At 50.7% G+C, this 16994-nt stretch overlaps 1 protein-coding gene across 8 annotated transcripts in view; it reads left to right on the top strand.

Annotated features, from left to right (window-relative positions):
- CTIF (cap binding complex dependent translation initiation factor) overlaps window positions 1–16994 on the top strand; it is a 286564-nt gene that overhangs the window by 114516 nt on the left and 155054 nt on the right. The window lies entirely within an intron of this gene.

Genomic DNA, 16994 nt, shown 5'->3' with positions numbered 1-16994 from the left:
GGGTGTCCCATGGTGATGCATGTGGCAGCACGCTCTTGGCTATGCTGTAGGCATCGGTGGCTGGCCTGAGATCCCCCAGAGATGAAATGAGGCCATTTGATGGCCAATGAGTTGCTCTGGCAACTCGGTGCACTTGGAAATTTTTTGTCCCTTGACCTGAAATCTCTGCAGGTGAGGCGTCCTGCATCATGTTCCAGTGGGGCTGGTGGGGCTACTGGCATTTCCAGCGTGGTCAGGGCTATTTTTAGGCTTTTGAAAAGTGGAGTTGTCCTGCCAGCCTCCAGGTGTCCGCTGTGCTTGCTGATTTTATCATCAGTTGGGCTCCTTTCCCTGAATTGAGCCAGGCTCCGGGACAATAGGATCCACTCAGCAAAGAGAAAGCAGATCTGAGTCTTTAGATGCTTCTGGTGCAGAAATAGTAGGAATCTGCATTCGGGTATGGGGTTGGGACCTGCCACAACAGAGTGTGAGCCAGTCTCCTAGGTGACTGAGCCTGCTCTGCCAGTGACCTGCCACCACACTCACCACGTCACCCTTTCCTTCTCTCCTGAATCTCATGCCACTTCACCTGCACCCATTCTCTTCCTGCTCCTTTTGTGCTTGTCCCATTTTGTGGGTTCAGTGTTCATGCCTTGGGCCCATTAATGAGAGACAATCGAATGTACAGTCAAGGTCTCAGCAATCTGAAGAGGATGTGCCTTGAGCTGGTTTTTCTTTGTATCTTCTACTTGGCATTTATTGAGTTTCTTGGATCTGTAAGTTTATGGTTTTCGTCAAATTTGGAAAAATTTCAGCCACCGCCTCCTCCCACCACTGGGATTCCAATGATATGTCTGCTGTGCTTCTTCATATTTTTCCCATGGCTCACCAAACTCTGCTTAATTTTTTTTTAAGTCTTTCTTCTTTGTGTGCTTCATTTTGGTTAGTTTCCATTGCTATGTCTTCAGGTTCACCAGTCTTTTCTTTCAAAGCCTAGCATACCATTAATACCATCCAGTATATTGTTCATTTTGGATGTTGTATTGTTCTTGTCTAGAAGTTCACTTTTGATCTTTTTTCTCTCTCTTCCATTTCTCTCTTCTTCATGCCCATGCTTTCCCCAATCTTCTTGAGCATAAGAAATATATTTATAATAACTGTTTTAAGGTTCCTCTCCACTAATTCTGTCATCCATGTCATTTCAGTGTCTGTTTCTATTCATTGATTTTTCTCCCGGATATAGGTCATATTTTTCTCTGAGTGCCTGGTGATTTTAGATTAGATGCCAGGTATTAGGAATTTTACATTGTTTTGGGTGCTGGATTTTTGTTGGTATTCATTTAAACATTTGTGGCATTGTTCTGGAACACAGTTAAGTTACTTCCGAAGAGTTTGATCTTTTCGAGGCTTGCTTTTAAAGCCTTGTGAGGTGGAAGGCCTTTAGTCTAGGATACATCTTATTCTACTACTGAGTCAATACCCTTCTGAGATGCTTCCGAATGGGAGTGTTTCTACCTCATCCACTGGAAACATAGACTATTTCTAGCCCTTGTGTGATCTCAGGGGATTGTTCTGTCTGTTCCTTTCAGGAAGCCTTCTACTGGCTCTGGAAGTTTCCCCAGTCTGCAGATTTCTGGATTTCTCTGGTGCTTGGCCTTGCAAACTCTAGTTGCCTCAGACTCCCTGAATTTTGAACTCTGTCCCCATAACTCATTGAGACCATTTGGCTCTGTGTAGACTACTCCCCCTGTGTTGTAGACTGCAAATTCTCTTCCAGGTACCAGACTGGGCACATGTAGGGCTCACCTCATTACAAAGGACAATGTGTGACCTTATGGTGGAGAAACCTGCCAGAGTCTAATTTGACCATATGATGGAGGTTAAGGTCATTAGCGACAGGACAGGTAGCCACCACGTGCTGTCTGGTGTGCAGCACAGAGAAATCCAACATCCTTTCTGAGGGGTTTCCTGCTAAGAAAGCACGGCTTGAGTCTCGTCACAAGGAAACAAATGTAAGGACCATTCCCTAAAACAGCTTGCATATGAAAGACAGGAAAAGACCGAGGAATCTTCCAGCTGGGAGGGGCCTAAAGAGGCAGACTGAATGCCACGTGTGTTCTTTGCTGAGATCCTGGACCAGAAGACTTTATCGGACAGTTGGAGAATGTGAATGGGGATCGGTGGGGCAAGGGGAGAGCAGTGTTGCGTGGGTGTTGGTGTCCTGACTTGAAGTGCCGTGTGATGGCTATAGAGCCAAGTGTCCTTGTTTTTGAGAAATACGTGGTAGAGGATTTGAGGGATATGGGGCTTCCTGTCTGCAGCCTGTCCTCGAATATTTAGAGAAACAAAAAATAATGGGTATGTAGATAGATGGAATGAAGAGCAAATGGTGAGCTTTAACCGTCAGGGAATCTGAGTGAGGAGCATAGGGAAGTTCTTTGTATTGTCCTTAACAACTTTCCTGTAAGTTTGACAGAAAAAAGAACCGGTATCCTCAGCCATGGTGTGTAGGTCAATGGCATGGAGTATCAGTGCATGAAACGTCCTCTGGGTTGGATCTGTATTAAATTATCACCGCTAATGTAAAGCTAGCTTTGGTGCAAACAATAAAAGGATAAAGTACTCAGAAATTACTATTTTATTGCTCCATTCCTAAATGCCTACAGCATTCACTGTTGATAGAAAAAAATCATTTGAGAGACACAGATCCAGGTGAGGATCCAGATTCCGCCTGCCCTAGGTGAGGTGTTGACCCTTCGGTGGCTTTTGAGCCAGAAGCCTGGGACATCCTGGCGAGGAAGCTAACAGGTCTGACCTCTTTCTCCTATTTGGCGCCTGTCTCCTAGCTCCCCGGGGAGTGGAGCAGAGTGGAGGGCCTTTCATTTCTGCTCAAAGGGCAGGAATAGCTGGGCCCCTGGCTAGGAGGGAGGCAGCAGAGCTCAGGGGTTAAGGGCTTGGTGTGTGGACCCCAGACATGGACTTTATGGAATCCTGGCCCTGCCACTGACTAAGCAGGGAATCGGGCTAATTACTTATTGTCACTCTGCCTCAGGTTCCTCCTGCGTAAAATGAAGGTAATGGCAATCTCTCCTTCATAGGGGCATTGACGAAGATTGAGTACTGAGTTCATGTGAAGCATTGAGAACAATGCCTGGTGCGTAACAGGTGCTCCCTCCCTCTGATGGTGGACTCCCATAGCCTAGTTAGGAGGTGGGAGAGGAAGCAGTTCCCTGTACCCGACCCTGTGCACTTTTCCTAAGTGACCTCCCAGGCAGTGCAGAAAGATTGCACTAGAAGTCAGGAGACTCAAGCTATAGACTTCTGCCCCAGAAGTGCTGTGTGACCTCCCCTCCCTGGACCTCAGTTTACTCATCAGTAAAATGACTCAGTTGGACTAGATCACAGGTTTGCAAACTGTGAAGCTCCTGGGTTTTTCAGAGGTGCCTTGGGGGTGCTACTAGGGGTGGGGAGTAGGGAGGCTGGAGAAGCAGGCTCAGGGGACTTTATTTGGGCTCACCCAGAACTGCTCGCCTGGTGTCTCTAAACCAGTCTAGTGTGAATTATTTCATTTGAGGAAATGGTTCTACTACTAAATAAATGGTGAAAATCATCAGGCGAAGGCCCTCTTCAGGTTACATATTCCATGTTTTCTCTCTTTCTTCCAGGGAACAATAAGTCAGCAAGCACTCCTGGTTCTCCGGGGCTGCATCTGACACTTAAGCAATTAGGGGCTACTGGTAGTGGAGGTCTCCACTTCTCGTCTCCATGTGCAACGTGGGTCCACACAGTAGCAGGGCTTTGACACTCACACTCACACACACACACACACACACACACACACACACACACACACGCCACTTTGAATCAGCTTTGCTCCCAGAGTTTTCTGGATAGGCCCCTAAACCCATGGTACTGAATCTTGGCTGCACATCAGATCTGCCTGGGAAGCTTTTAAATCTACAGCTTTCTGGCCTTACCCCAGACCCACTGCATGAATTATCTCCTGCTGCATAATAAATAGTTCAACGTCTAGCAGCTTAAAAAAGCAGACATTTACCATCACACATACATTCAGAGGGCCAGGAATCTGGGAATAGCTTGGCTGGGGGTTCTGGCTTAAGGGGGTCTCTCCTGAAGTTGTAGTCAGGCTGATGGCCAGGACTGCAGCCATCTGAAGGCTTGACTGGGGCTGGAGGGCCTCCTTCAGTCACGACCCCCTCACACGGTTCCCTCAGTTCCATCTTGGTTGTTGGCAGAAGGCCTCAGTTTCTTGCCACATGGGCCTCTTCATAAACTGCTGAGTGTCCTCACAACATGGCAGCAGGCTTCCTCCAAAGCAAGTGATCTGAGAGAGAGAAAGAGCATCCAACATAGAAGTCCCCTTCTTTTATAACGTAATCTCAGAAATGACATGCTATCACTCTACCACATGCCATATGTTGATTGCAAACACACCAACCCTGGTACACTGCAGAAGGGACTGCACAAAGGTGTGACAGTCGGGAGGCAGGGATCATTGGGGCCGGTGACCACGCCCACCGAATCATATGCAGGAATCTGTATTTTTTAAAGCATCACAGGACATTCTGCAATTTTATCAAAATTATCAATAAGAGTTGAAATCCTAGAGTTACAGATGATAATGCTCATGACACCTCTTCTTGGGTGTTTGTACTTCATATGGGTACCATTAGGGCAGGGCTGACAGGCTTCCTGATCCCAAAGCAGAGCTGTGGTGGTAGAATTTGAGGCCCTAGGAGAGCACATTGGGATGATTTTTCTGAGTTTTCCTAGCATTCTTCAGAGCCCCTCACGGACAGGGCTGGCTGGCTGAGTTGTCCAGCTTTGGGTCCTCAGGGTCAGCTAGCCTAGCTATTGGCATTTGGGTTGGGACAAATCGTAACTGGATGAAAGTGTCTGATGCAATGTAGGATATTCAGTGTTCCCGGCCTCAGCCACTGAACACTGGTCACTGGGGAGGGATGAGCAGCCATGGTGACCACCAGAAGCACTTCCAAATACACCAAGGAGACACTGTGCACCCAGTTGAAGACCACTGAAGGGGAGAGAAAGCCCACCCATAGCCTGGGCCCCCCCCAGGCCTCCCACAGAGTCTTGGGCCTGAGCAGAGATGAGGGGGCTTCATACACTGTCTTTGACAAAAGTCAGAGTTTGAGGAGTAGAAAGAAACCTACACTGGCTAACCATGGTTAGTTAACCTCATCCGCAGGTTAGTGGTTAACTTCAGTAGTTAACCGCATCTGAAGTTTTGCTTTCCTCAGTCTCAGTTACCTGAGGTCAGCTGAGGTGCAGGAGCGATGAAGGTCAGTGACAGCCTAACCCGACGTCACAGGGCCCGTGTCTTTCACCTCACTTCCGGTCCTCACGCAGGCATGTTACCACCTCACATCATCACAAGAGGGGTGAGTACAGTACAGTGAGATTTGGGGAGAGAGACCACATCCACATAACTTTAATTACAGTATAATTGTTCTCTCTCATTGTTAACCTCTTACTGTGCCTGATTTATAAATTAAACTTTATCATAGTATGTATGTCCCGGAAAATAGAGAGAGAGAGAGAGAGAGAGAGAGAGTGTGTGTGTGTGTGTGTGTGTGTGTGTGTGTGTGTGGTTCATTACTAACTGAGGTTTCAAGGTTTTAAAAAGTCTTGGAACATGTCCCCCGTGGATAAGAGGGGACTGCTGTGTTGCCTCCCCTCCCCTACTGGGAGGCAAGAAGAAAGGAAAATAGGAGGATGAAGGGAGAGTTTGGCTTGAAGCCCATTGCCCACCTGCCCACCATTTCTTCCACCCCAGAAGAAGAGAAGCATTAGGGCTGTACCCCATTCTGTCTCTCCAGCATCTCCCCACCCCATAGAGGCCCAAGGCACCATCCCTGACCCCTTCCCTCCCTGTTCAGACTCCTTAGCGTCTAGGAGCCTTTGTGATTTGCCCCGGCGCCCTTATGCCTTGCCAGGTCAGAGTCCTTGTAGGGGCAAGTCTGGGCCCTCTCCCTGCAGACTTCGCCTGCCTCCTCCATGCCACCGCAGAAGCTGTTCTCTGGGACTTGAATGAATGGCTGAGTATGGAGCATTGACCCCAGCGGCCCCCAGACTTAATGACTATTTCCAGGGAGCTCTGGCTTATCTCTCACTGGGAGTTGCACATGGGGTGCCTGTCACAGTGAGTGGTCCTAGGTAGGCGTGCCTCGGTCAGGTCAGATGCCGTCACCTGGGTACCTGGCCAAACTCCCCTCCACTCAAAAGCTGAGGACCCCTATCCCTGATTGATGGCCCTGCCTGGTTGTATTTCCACAGAGGGATCCTCGGGGACCCCTATTGCTGGGACCACTGGGGCCAAGTCCCTGGAAGCACCCAAGGACCTGGGAACAGGGCAGACAGGTGCCCATGTCTTCCAGGTATAGTTCTTTACCCACAGAAGGCATTTAGTTGGCTGATAAGGGCTGGTGCTGATGATACCGATTGTTGCCAAGGTCTGCCTGCCTATAGTGGTGGCTGAGGGTGTGGGTGATCGCCAGCAGCCCCATCTTCACATCCGCGAACACTTGGCGGCCTCCAGTGAGCTCAGGCTAGCATTGTTTCCCCACGCTGCTGACGGGGGGAGGGCAGCTGGAGGCTCTGAGCGCGGTGACACGGACTTGGGGCATCATCAGTCGAGGTTCCAGGCGGTGAAGCCATGGAGCAGGGCCGAAGCTGAGGCCCACACAGTTGGACCCAGAATGGCGTCCTAGGGGTCCTGCCCGCATTTCGGGCCCCTCTGTTGGGAGCCGCGTGAAGGTGGACTGGGGTTAGCCGGCCCGCCATGTGGCCAGTGATGTGATCGCTGCCGTGCCCATCGCCCGTTAACTGCTGCAGCGTGGTCCCAGCTCAGTGGGGCCCGGTGCAGAGGCCAGGCAGGGACACTGGCTGCACCATGATCTGCTCCCACTAGAGGACACCAGCACACCGCTCTGGAGGCTCCTCAGTCTGGCGTTTGCAGTCGCCAAGTCCCACGTCCCCAGCAGCCAAAGGTGCCCTGGCCTCCTTATTGGTGCTCGACATGCAGAATGTCAAAAAAATGACCCAGGCCAGTGCTCCGGCCCTTGCTGGCCAGAACAAGGGACAGGATGAGGTGGGAATGGAGGTGGTCACACACAGGTGTTCGGGGCGTACTTGTTTGACCCAAATGTGTCCCACTGTGCAAAGGCCCGACATCCCTCCGGGGGGGTCCTACCCCCCCTCCCCCGGGAACACATGGCTGCTCCTAGGAAGGCACACCCCTTAAGCCTCCATCAGCCGCATAGATAAGGAGGGTGCCTTCCCATGGAGTGAGGGGTGCAGGCAGCATTCGCCGCACCAGACTTGGCCTGGGCCTGCAGGGGAGGTGCCCACCGGCGTGGGGCCTGGGGCCTTCCCGAGCATTGGCCTCTGCCCTTGGAAGAACAGGCGCTGGCCGGCTGTATGAGGGCAAAGATGGAGCGCCATAATGCAGGCCAAGTTAAACTTGACTACGTGCATGCGAAGCCCAGGGAATAGACTCTGAAGAAGCCCGAGACCCCTGCCCAGATACCACCCCAAGGCTCCTTCCCCCTCAGGTGTGGTCACTCGCTGAGCAGCTTCTCCCCCACGTCCCCTCAGGTTCCAGACACAGGGGACCACACAGCCTCAGGGCCCTGCGGAGAGGCTGCCTCCCTCTTCCCCACGTGGCCCTGGATGCTTCTGTGTCTTGTACGAAACCCCAGTTGAGAGACGGTGGTCTTGAATTATCCTGCGTCTTGCCCAAGGCTTTCTATCAGGACGTATTTCGATCCTTTTTCTTGAATTCTGTCAGGCAGACGTGAGGTCGGCTGCCTTTTGTCTGACAAGAGGAACTGCATAACCCAACTGATTGCCCTTTTTGCCTTCCTGTGAGGAAATTTTGAAACTGAATTCTGTGCCTGCCTGCAGTTAATTATGAGCTCACTGTGACCTGGTCAGGCCCCTCGCTTTGATCCTCTGGTGACTGACCTAGTTTGGTAGTAGACACTGTATAATCCCACCGTCGTGCGGTTGGCAGGGCACACAGCTGGACACCCAGCGTTACGACGTCAGGCAGGATTTCGGGCCTCACGCGTGCTCCCTAGGTTCTCTTCACTGAGGGGCCCAGCAGAGCCAGGGAAGGGGGAGTGGGAGTTCAGACCTCACGAGAGTGTCCACGGCAATCTCTTCACAGGGACCCGCAGAGCGGACAGGCCCGCTAAAGCAGGGGACAGGGAGGCGTGCGGTTAAGCACCCCAGCCCCCTGCTTGGCCCCGAATGAGGACAGCATGAGAATCTCGCCCGCCCTACCCCTCTGAGGGACAAATGAGCTTTGAGAATGGAGAATGAAAATCACTGCTCTACTGAATGATGACCAGCCGCCCCCCCTTCGCTCCCCACTGGGTGCCCGGAAGAATAAAAATGGTGGCCGCTGCAAGAGCAGCCTTACTCCTCCAGTAGGTGGCGCTGTTGCTGTTTGGAAACTGGGTTGGCGGGACCGGGCCCACCTACTGGACTGAAGCTGCTGTAGCCCAGTTCCCCGCTGTCCAGATGGGAAGGAGTGACTTTATTGTTCCCTAGAGCAATGCCAGCCCTGTTGCTAAGACTTCTGGAAATTTCTAGGATATGCCAACTCACAGGCATCAGGGTTATTAAAATAACCCAAGATGCTGAGCAACAGTCATGTGAAAACCAAGCCCCACCTGGAACCCCCAGGCGTGTCATCTTTCCCAAGCACTACTGCTTCATGTCCCCTCTTGGTCTCGCTGGAGGTCTGGTCTGACTTCATTCACCCGGTCTACCAGTACTGACTGAGCACCTTTCTGGGGGGAGAGGCACTGTCTTAGCCATGAGGGACTGATTTAGAATGCAGGGGCTGGCTTCCTGTCCAGTGGACGGGGACGTGGGATTCTCCCATTGTTCCTTCAAAGAGCATTCAGCAACTGTACTGCCCCGTAGGAGCACTGGAAACCCTTGTCGAGTGCTTTCCACACTTCAGGAGCTGTGACAACGCTTCCATTTTCTTATCTTGCTGCTTATCCTCCCGTCGTCCCTGGGGAGTGGGTTGTCTCTGGTCAGATGTCACCTTCTCAGTAGGCCTTTTGAACACCTCGCCCCCCCCCCTTATTCTTCTCCATTGCATTCGTCATGCATTTGCTTTATTTATTCCGTGGTCTTCATTCTCCCACTGGACATACAGGTGCTCATGAAATACTCCGTGAATGATTGAATGAGCCCTGACTTGCTCCTGTCCCGGAGAGACTCACTCCCAGCACCCCAGTCCAGAGCCGGGGCCCCCTTCACAGGGGCTCGAGCACTGTCTGAGCTAGGGTCTGCATACCATCCTTTCTGAGTTCATGTAACGGCCCCAGAGAGCAGAGGTATTACTGTTAGCGCCATGGGAGATACTAACGCAAATGAAGGAACTGAGATCAAATACTTTGCCCAGGTCACGTGGCTTATAGATGGGGGAGTGGAAACTGGAATTTAGGCAGCCCGACTCCTCTGGCACCCCTTTGTAAGCAATGTTGACGAGGAGGAAGAGGTGCTGGAAAACCATTTTCTATATTCTAGGTGACCGTAGTCACGTACAGCAAGTTAAGGGTGAATGTCATTTCCTTAATAAGCAAGAACAAGAAAATGGGTATCTTTTTTTTCCTCTCCTGCTGAAGGCACTAAAAATGGAAAGAGAGAGAGGAGCCCCACGGACACCTTCAAAAGAGGAAGAGATACGGTTTTTACTTTTTTTTTTTAATCAGCTTCTAATGCCCTCCCCCACAATCCCTGCTGACCCAAGATGGTGCATCAGCTATCAAGGAGGAATGCTTACCTAGGAGACCCCCTCCCTCTGCCTCTCTGGCCACCTCCTACCACTCCCCCCAGTGCTTCCTCCCTCAGGACAAAAATAGGTACCCCATACAATAAAGGAGGATACCAGGAGTCCTTCATTCCGTGGTTTCCTGTCTGAGGCCGCCAGGTAGCAAGGCCCATTGGGAATGGGGCAACGTGCTCTGTGAGGCAAGCCTATTTTTATTTTTGTTGTTTGTGAGTCTTTTTACAAGAAGTCACCACTTTGGGGGTGAAGACTTTTGTTGGTGACAGCTAGGGAAGTCCCTAGGGAGCAGGCTACGGCCAAGTCTGGAGTGGGTTCCCACGCGGTCTCAAGGAGCTGAGACAACAGGTAGCAAGTGCTTTCTGGCTCTAGGGGGCCCGGGGGACAACTGTCTCCCTTACCCAGCCACTTTGATGATCCGCAGCACAGCTAGAGTCTTCAACAGGGATGGCAAACTGGCCACAGACCAAGTCCGGCCCTCCAGCCTGTTTCTGCAAACAAAGTTTTATTGGCACGCGGTCCGCCCAGCTGTTGGTTCACTGCGCTGTGTTTGTGCTACAGGGCAGAGCTAAGTAGTTACAGTGGGACTCTACCGCCTGCAAAGCCAAGAATATTTACTGTCTGGCCCCTTACACAAAAAGTTTGTCAAACGCTGACCTAGAATATACAGAGTAAAAAGCTCTGAGAATTTTTTTTTAATGTTAAAAAAAAAAAAAACTGGCAAAAATCCTGAGGTTCATTGAACATCCATCGTCTGAGAACCCTTCAGTCCCACGCACAGAACATTGTGAAATCCACCGAAAATCCCTCTCTTCCTGCTTCCATTTCTCCAGCTGTAAAATGGGATCATACGCCTGTTTGACTTACATCGCAAAGCTATCCTGAGGGTCAAAATACCAACCAGGTTTTATAAGGACAGCTCTTTATAAACCAAAAAACTGCTCTACGTACATGAAATGACCTTACTAAGTAGCACAGTGATAACTGGAAGCAAGGACAGAACCACCGAGCTTAACAGGCAAGAAACATGCTTGGGAAGCCTCCCGCGGGGCCCCCCTGTGATCTGGGGAGCACAGGGGTGGAGACTATGTTGAGTTGCCCCGGCTCCTTCTAAGACCGAGCTCTCAGAGAGCAACTGTCTGCCTGTGTAGGACCCAGGCTGAGCAGGGCCTCACCAGCTGCGCCCCCCCCCACTCGTAGCTGCTATGTCCTTACCACCCCCTGGCCCAGATCGCCCGCCATCTTTCATGGCCCCGTTCACACTTTCCCTCCTTCATGGAACCGCCCTCAATGAAGCAGACTGCCACAGGCCTTGGAGAGGTCGTGGATGTTGGAGGTCTTGATTCTAGACCCGTTATGAGGTTCTCTGGTTGTTTCCTGCCTCTCCTTGTGTTTGTGCTTCCTGGAGGAGACAGACCTTGAACTGGACCGTGGGGGTGGCCAGGGAGGTTCTCTAGGGAGAAAAGAAAAGGTCTGGCATTCAGGGCTGTAGGAATAAGTGAGTAGTGGTTCAGAAGCAGTAGAGGCTGTGGAGGATGGGAGTGTCCAGGAGCCAGAAGGGACGTTGTTGTAAGTAGAGAGAGCCATCGGTGCGGGTCCTTGAGGCCTTGCGACTTGACCAAATAGGGACTCAGTCAAATGCTCCTGAGTAGCAAAATGCATGATGGAAAAAGAGGATTTAGGAAGCCAAGGGCTAGGGCCCGACCAATCCTTGTTTTCTTGGGTCCCATAGGGACTTCCTAGGACCATACACATCTTCCCTCAGTGACCAGGAAAGGAATTTGTGTGACTTCATTGGAGACAGGCCAGTGTCCCTTAAAAACAGGACTTGCCCCCAGTAGACAGGTCATCTGGTCCATGCCCTGCTTCGGGCCAGACCACGTCCAGAATCCTTTGCTGAGTGCCTGTGGGCTTGATCGGTCAGGTGGGAGGGAGCACCTGGGGGTGAGGGTGGCGAGCCCAAGCAAGGCAAGACTGAACCCTGCCTCCACCAAGGACACGGCTGGGGCCAGGCCATCTCACAAAGAACAAGAGCTACCCCGACCAGCCCAGCCTGGGAGTGGCATGGGCTTGGGATGAGGAGGCCAGCAGATGTGGCAGAGTTGAGAGTAGGCTCTAAGCTGGCCTATGGGGGCCCTGGCTACCAATGCTCAGAGACTCCTGCACGCACCCCCCCACCCACCAGTGATGCAGCCGTCCTGCCTGGAGAGGCCCCGAAGCACAAGATGAATGGCATCACCCCACCTGCAGCCCGACCAACCACTCCAGGGCTGGCCTAACACCCCCAGCCATCTTGGTGATGCCCTGGTGACTTGAGCCAGTCCTAGTTATACCGGGCTGCATTCTGGTCCAGCACCTTTCCTCCTCTGTCCTTGGCCCATGCAAGGAGCAGCTGAGGCTAGAGGAAGAGGAAGGTGTTGCTAAGGGTGTGAAGCATCCATTATTCCTTTATTAGCCAGTGTGCCATTTCTGGTCGCGTTCCCCTTCCTGGCGGCGGTGAGCTTGGGGGCGGAGAAGCCCAGTTATTTTCATTTACCCCAGCTTCTCACTGGGAGTAGTCAGAGGCCGCAGGCAGAGGGGGTGGGGGCGGACGGGGCTACGTGCTCTCCAGCAGGCGTTTGTGAATGGGCCCCGGCTCCCAGGCCACCCGACGGCAGGCGCCCCCCCCCCCCCCCAGGACGCGCTGACTCTCACTGGCTGGACATCGTCATTTCTAACATTGCAATGGCCAGGCAGGAGGAAGCTTTCTTCTGGCCCAAGAACAATACCAGGGTCAGCCCGGGGACCTCCCTCCTACACCCTCTTCCTTCCATTGTGAGCTGCTACACAATCCCAGGCTGCTTGGCTCTGCACAGCCTGGGGGAGGGAGGACTTGCCCAGGAGAGATTAGCAATGTGGGTGACACCTCTAGTCATCTGCCTCCACTTCCCAGGCTGGGCCAGGGTTCTGGAGGCAGCAGATGGACAGACAGACCAAGCACATGTGAGTAGTTGTCGAATCTGCTTTGCCAGGGGCTGCTAGCAGGGTGAGGCCGCTAGCTGGGTGGCCCCACTCTCTCCCTCTGCCCCCATTGAATCACAGCATGTCAGGGCTGCAAAGGCCTACTTAGACTTTCTGCCCATCAGTTCATTATACAGACAAGGAAAGTGAGACCCAGAAAGGTAAAGGTTTTACCCAACTTCTTATTGCCCTGCTTAAAAATTCTTCATTGAGGGCACCTGGGTGGCTCAGTTGGTTAAGCGACTGCCTTCGGCTCAGGTCATGATCCTTGAGTCCCGGGATCGAGTCCCACATCGGGTTCCCTGCTCGGCAGGGAGTCTGCTTCTCCCTCTGACCCTCCCCCCTCTCATGCTTTCTCTATCTCATTCTCTCTCTCAAATAAATAAATAAAATCTTTAAAAAAAAAAAATTCTTCACTGATTCCCTTGGCCTATGAGAAAACCCCAGACTTCCCTTTCTGCCTGGTATCTGCCGGCCTTCCAGGCTTCTCTCCTGTCACTCCCCAACTTGTGCTTTAGCCTTGTGACTAACTAATAGGCCCTTGACCCAGCAGCACTGGTCCCCCTGCCTTAAATGTCCTTCCTGCTTCATTTGCGTCCCTGCCGTATCCGTGTTCTTCAAAGACTCTGCCTGCAGGTCACCTCCTCTGTGCACCCCTCCCTGAAAGGCATTTCCTTGTTGATCCACCTGGGCTTCTCCAGCACTTAATATAGACCTACAGAAGGGCTGCCCCCCTCCTTGTCATTGGTAAGCACGTGTGTCTCCCACATGTCCCCCTACAAAACACACTCCGGATCCTAAAGGCTGGAAACATCTCATTTGCCTTTGCAACCTTTACGGCAGGGGTTCTCCAAGTGGGGTCCTCAGACTAGCTGCATTAGTATCACCTGGGAACGTGCTAGAGGTGCAGATTCTTGGGTCTCCCTTCTCTTCCATGTTTGAACCAGAAACTCTGGGGGTGGGGCCCAGCGATCTGTATGTTACCGTCCCAACAGGTGACTCTGATGCCCGCTCCCGTCTGAGAACCAGCGCCTTAGGACCTACTTGCAGGCAGTTGGCTCTTAATTATTTCTTCTATTCTCGTTCTTTTTTCTTTTCTTTTTAAATCGAGGTATATTTGACATACAACACTGTGTGAGTTTAAGGTGTGTGACATATTGATTTTCTATGTTTATGTTGCCGTTTACATTGTATGCCTAACCCCACCTCCCTGGCATCACAGAGTTTTCACTTCTTCTAGTGTTGGGAACAGTGGAGATCTGGTCTCCTAGCAAGTGTAATATTTATAGTACGGATTTGTTGTCTATCTTCATAATTTCTTGATAGTTTCATGAGTAATTGACATCACCCATCCCCTTCTATTTGCTGCCAAAATCTTTGGTTGTTTGTTTGTTCTTTATCATTATTTTGCTCCAATGAAGGACAAAGAATCTTGCCCTCTTAGACAACCAAGGGTATGGATTTGCAGAGGGTTGAGTGATTCAACATTGACACAGTGCCCCAGACTCCAGCACCTGATCCTGGCACTGGCCATGCCCCAGATGGATGACCCATTGGCCCCGACAGTCCCGGGTGAGCCCCTGCAGGTTAGGGGGGCTCATTACCTTCCCACCTATGAAAGGTAGAAACCTCAGGAGAGCCCGCAAGGACACTGCACACTTGCAGGAGCTCAAAGCCACCCCCTGGGGTGAAGATGTGGGGGCAGCTTGTGTGTTCAGAGATGAATAGAACGCCCTGAGCTCTTCTCTTCAGATCCCATTGCTGCATGTGGAGCTGATTTGCCCACCCAGTGTGTTGTGTGATGGCCAGTGTTGAAGGGAGTTTGTCCCTGAGCTCAGAGACTCTGTCGGCAGCGGGCAGTGAGCCTGACGCATTCTTGGTGGCAGGAGGAAGCTGACCTGGGGATAAAACAACAAACATTAACTTCTGCCTACAAAGGGAGTAATCAAAAGTTGCTACTAAATAGACTATAAATAATAACAGTACTGTAATTGCAGGCCTAGCCAAACAGACCATGGGAAGGCCAAACATTGAGATCGTGTCCGGAAAACAGCCCTGGCCTTTCCCTCTGAGGTTCAGTGTTCCAACTTTTGGAGCAGAGGGGCTGAGGAGGCCAGAGCCCTGACCCAGAGACAGGTGATCATGCCCCACCTCTGAGCTTCACTGTCCGCTTCCTGTGAAATAGGAGTGAAGCCTGTGCCACCCTCTGGGCCCAACCCTGTGCCTCTCCTTACCCACATGCTTTATCACTCCCTCTACATAATTTTCTTATTTTCGTCTTGATGGTTTGAAGAATAAGTTGTGGACATGGTGTCTCTCTACCCCTAAATACCTCCATGTGTTTTCCTAAAAACAGGGGCAATTCTCTTACATAATCAGAGTTTCAGGGTCAAAATCAAGAAGTCAACATTGATAGAATCCTACTACATAATCTACAGACATTGTTTCCATTTTGCAGTTGTCCCGGTAATTGCCTAGCTAAAGAAAAGGTAATGCTTGGTTGTGTTTTCGGATTTAGAACTCAGGAGAAAGTCACACTTTGCTCTTCACCATCACGGCTCATTAGGTTCCTCTATCTTTCTGTCTTTCATGATCTTCACGTTTTTTTGAAGAGGACAGACCCGTTATTTTGTAGAATGTCTATCGAGTTGGGTTTGTCTGATGTCTCCTCCTGATTAAATGTATGCACTTTTGAAAGGAATGCCACAGAAGAGGCTTGGTGTCCTCAGTGCAGGATATCAGGAGGCACAAGATGTTGATTGGGTGACTGGGACACAGACCACCTGTTCAGGTGGGAACTTCTAGAAAGTTACTACATTCCCCTTTATAATTAAGAACTGTCTCGCAGGGAGATATTTGAGACAGTGTCAATATACTGTTTCTGATAATACTTTTACCCATTCACTTTAGCATTCATTGATGATTCTTGCCTGAAATAGCATCATGTTTGCTGGCAAAGGGTGGCTTTTCTAATCCCATCTACATATTTTAGTTGACTTTCTACTGTAGGGAACATCATTCCTTTCTCTTATTTATTTATTTATTCATTCATTCATTCATCATTCATTCATTTACATGTCGTGGCTTATAGATTTTTACATTTCTGGTTATAATTCATGACTATCTAATGTCTAATGGTTGCAGATTTGATGAGCGGGAGCCCCTTCAGATCACTTCTGTGTATTTCTGAAATGCCCTGAATGATTATTCTTTGAATACTTCCTCACTTGCTGGCACAAGAAGTGGTTCCAGGTTTATTGGGTACTTTCTCTGCCCAGCCCTGGGATCCATTACCCGTGGAACCCAGTTACTTCTTAGTGGACGATTTTTAGAAACCCAGATCCAGGTGCTAGGTGAGCTCACTGTGACTGAATCCCCTGTCTTTTGATCCATTTCTCTCTCCCATTTTCTGAGTCCCCAGATCGGAGCTTCTCTAGAAAATAAAATCTCTTGCCTGGAGGTGAGGATAGAAGGATATTGCATGGCTTTGTGGGGTGGGGAAAGATACCTGGGGGGAGTCCATATCCAGACTCTTCTCTCAGCACCTGAGCCCTGCCTTTTGTGGTCCCTGGTCCCTCCGAGCTCTGAGTTCCCTGGGTGTTTGGCACATTTCTCTTTCGTGTTCCCCTTGGCTGAGTTACCCGCCACTCCACTCACGTTCTGTCTTCCCTAACGTGGTGGAAATCTCTTTGCTCATTCTCTGTGTTTTTATAGGTTTACAGCCTTTTTTTATTATTATTAATTAGAGAGGAAAATTTGAAATGAGTGTACGTAGTCAATCTACCATGAGAGTCAGAAGTCCAGTTTGGTTGGATTTAAGTCATCAGGGAGAGAGGGAGATCGTTGAAGGGGACACTGAGCTTCACCTACTTGTCGGGAGCAGCACTGGGAGCAGATGTTTGTGTCTGGGAGTAGAGGGATGAAGTGACCCGCCCTCCGAGTCTATGCAGGAGGACCAGTATGTGCCAGAGGCCCTGGGCACGTAGTCATTGGGATCAGAATATAAAGGGGGGGCAGCAGGATGTACCTGAATGCCAATAAATAGATTCTTTTCTTTCATGTTGTTCAAAGAACTGTGGGAGGGGACACACACACAACACACACACACACAACACACACACACACACACACACACACACACACACACACACACACACACACACAC

This window comes from Callorhinus ursinus, unplaced genomic scaffold (genome assembly GCF_003265705.2).
Source record: "Callorhinus ursinus isolate GAN/ISIS: 27379988/994484 unplaced genomic scaffold, GSC_fseal_2.0 scaffold11, whole genome shotgun sequence".
In the NCBI taxonomy this organism is placed as follows: domain Eukaryota; kingdom Metazoa; phylum Chordata; class Mammalia; order Carnivora; family Otariidae; genus Callorhinus; species Callorhinus ursinus.
This window is presented reverse-complemented; position numbering and strand designations above follow the sequence as displayed.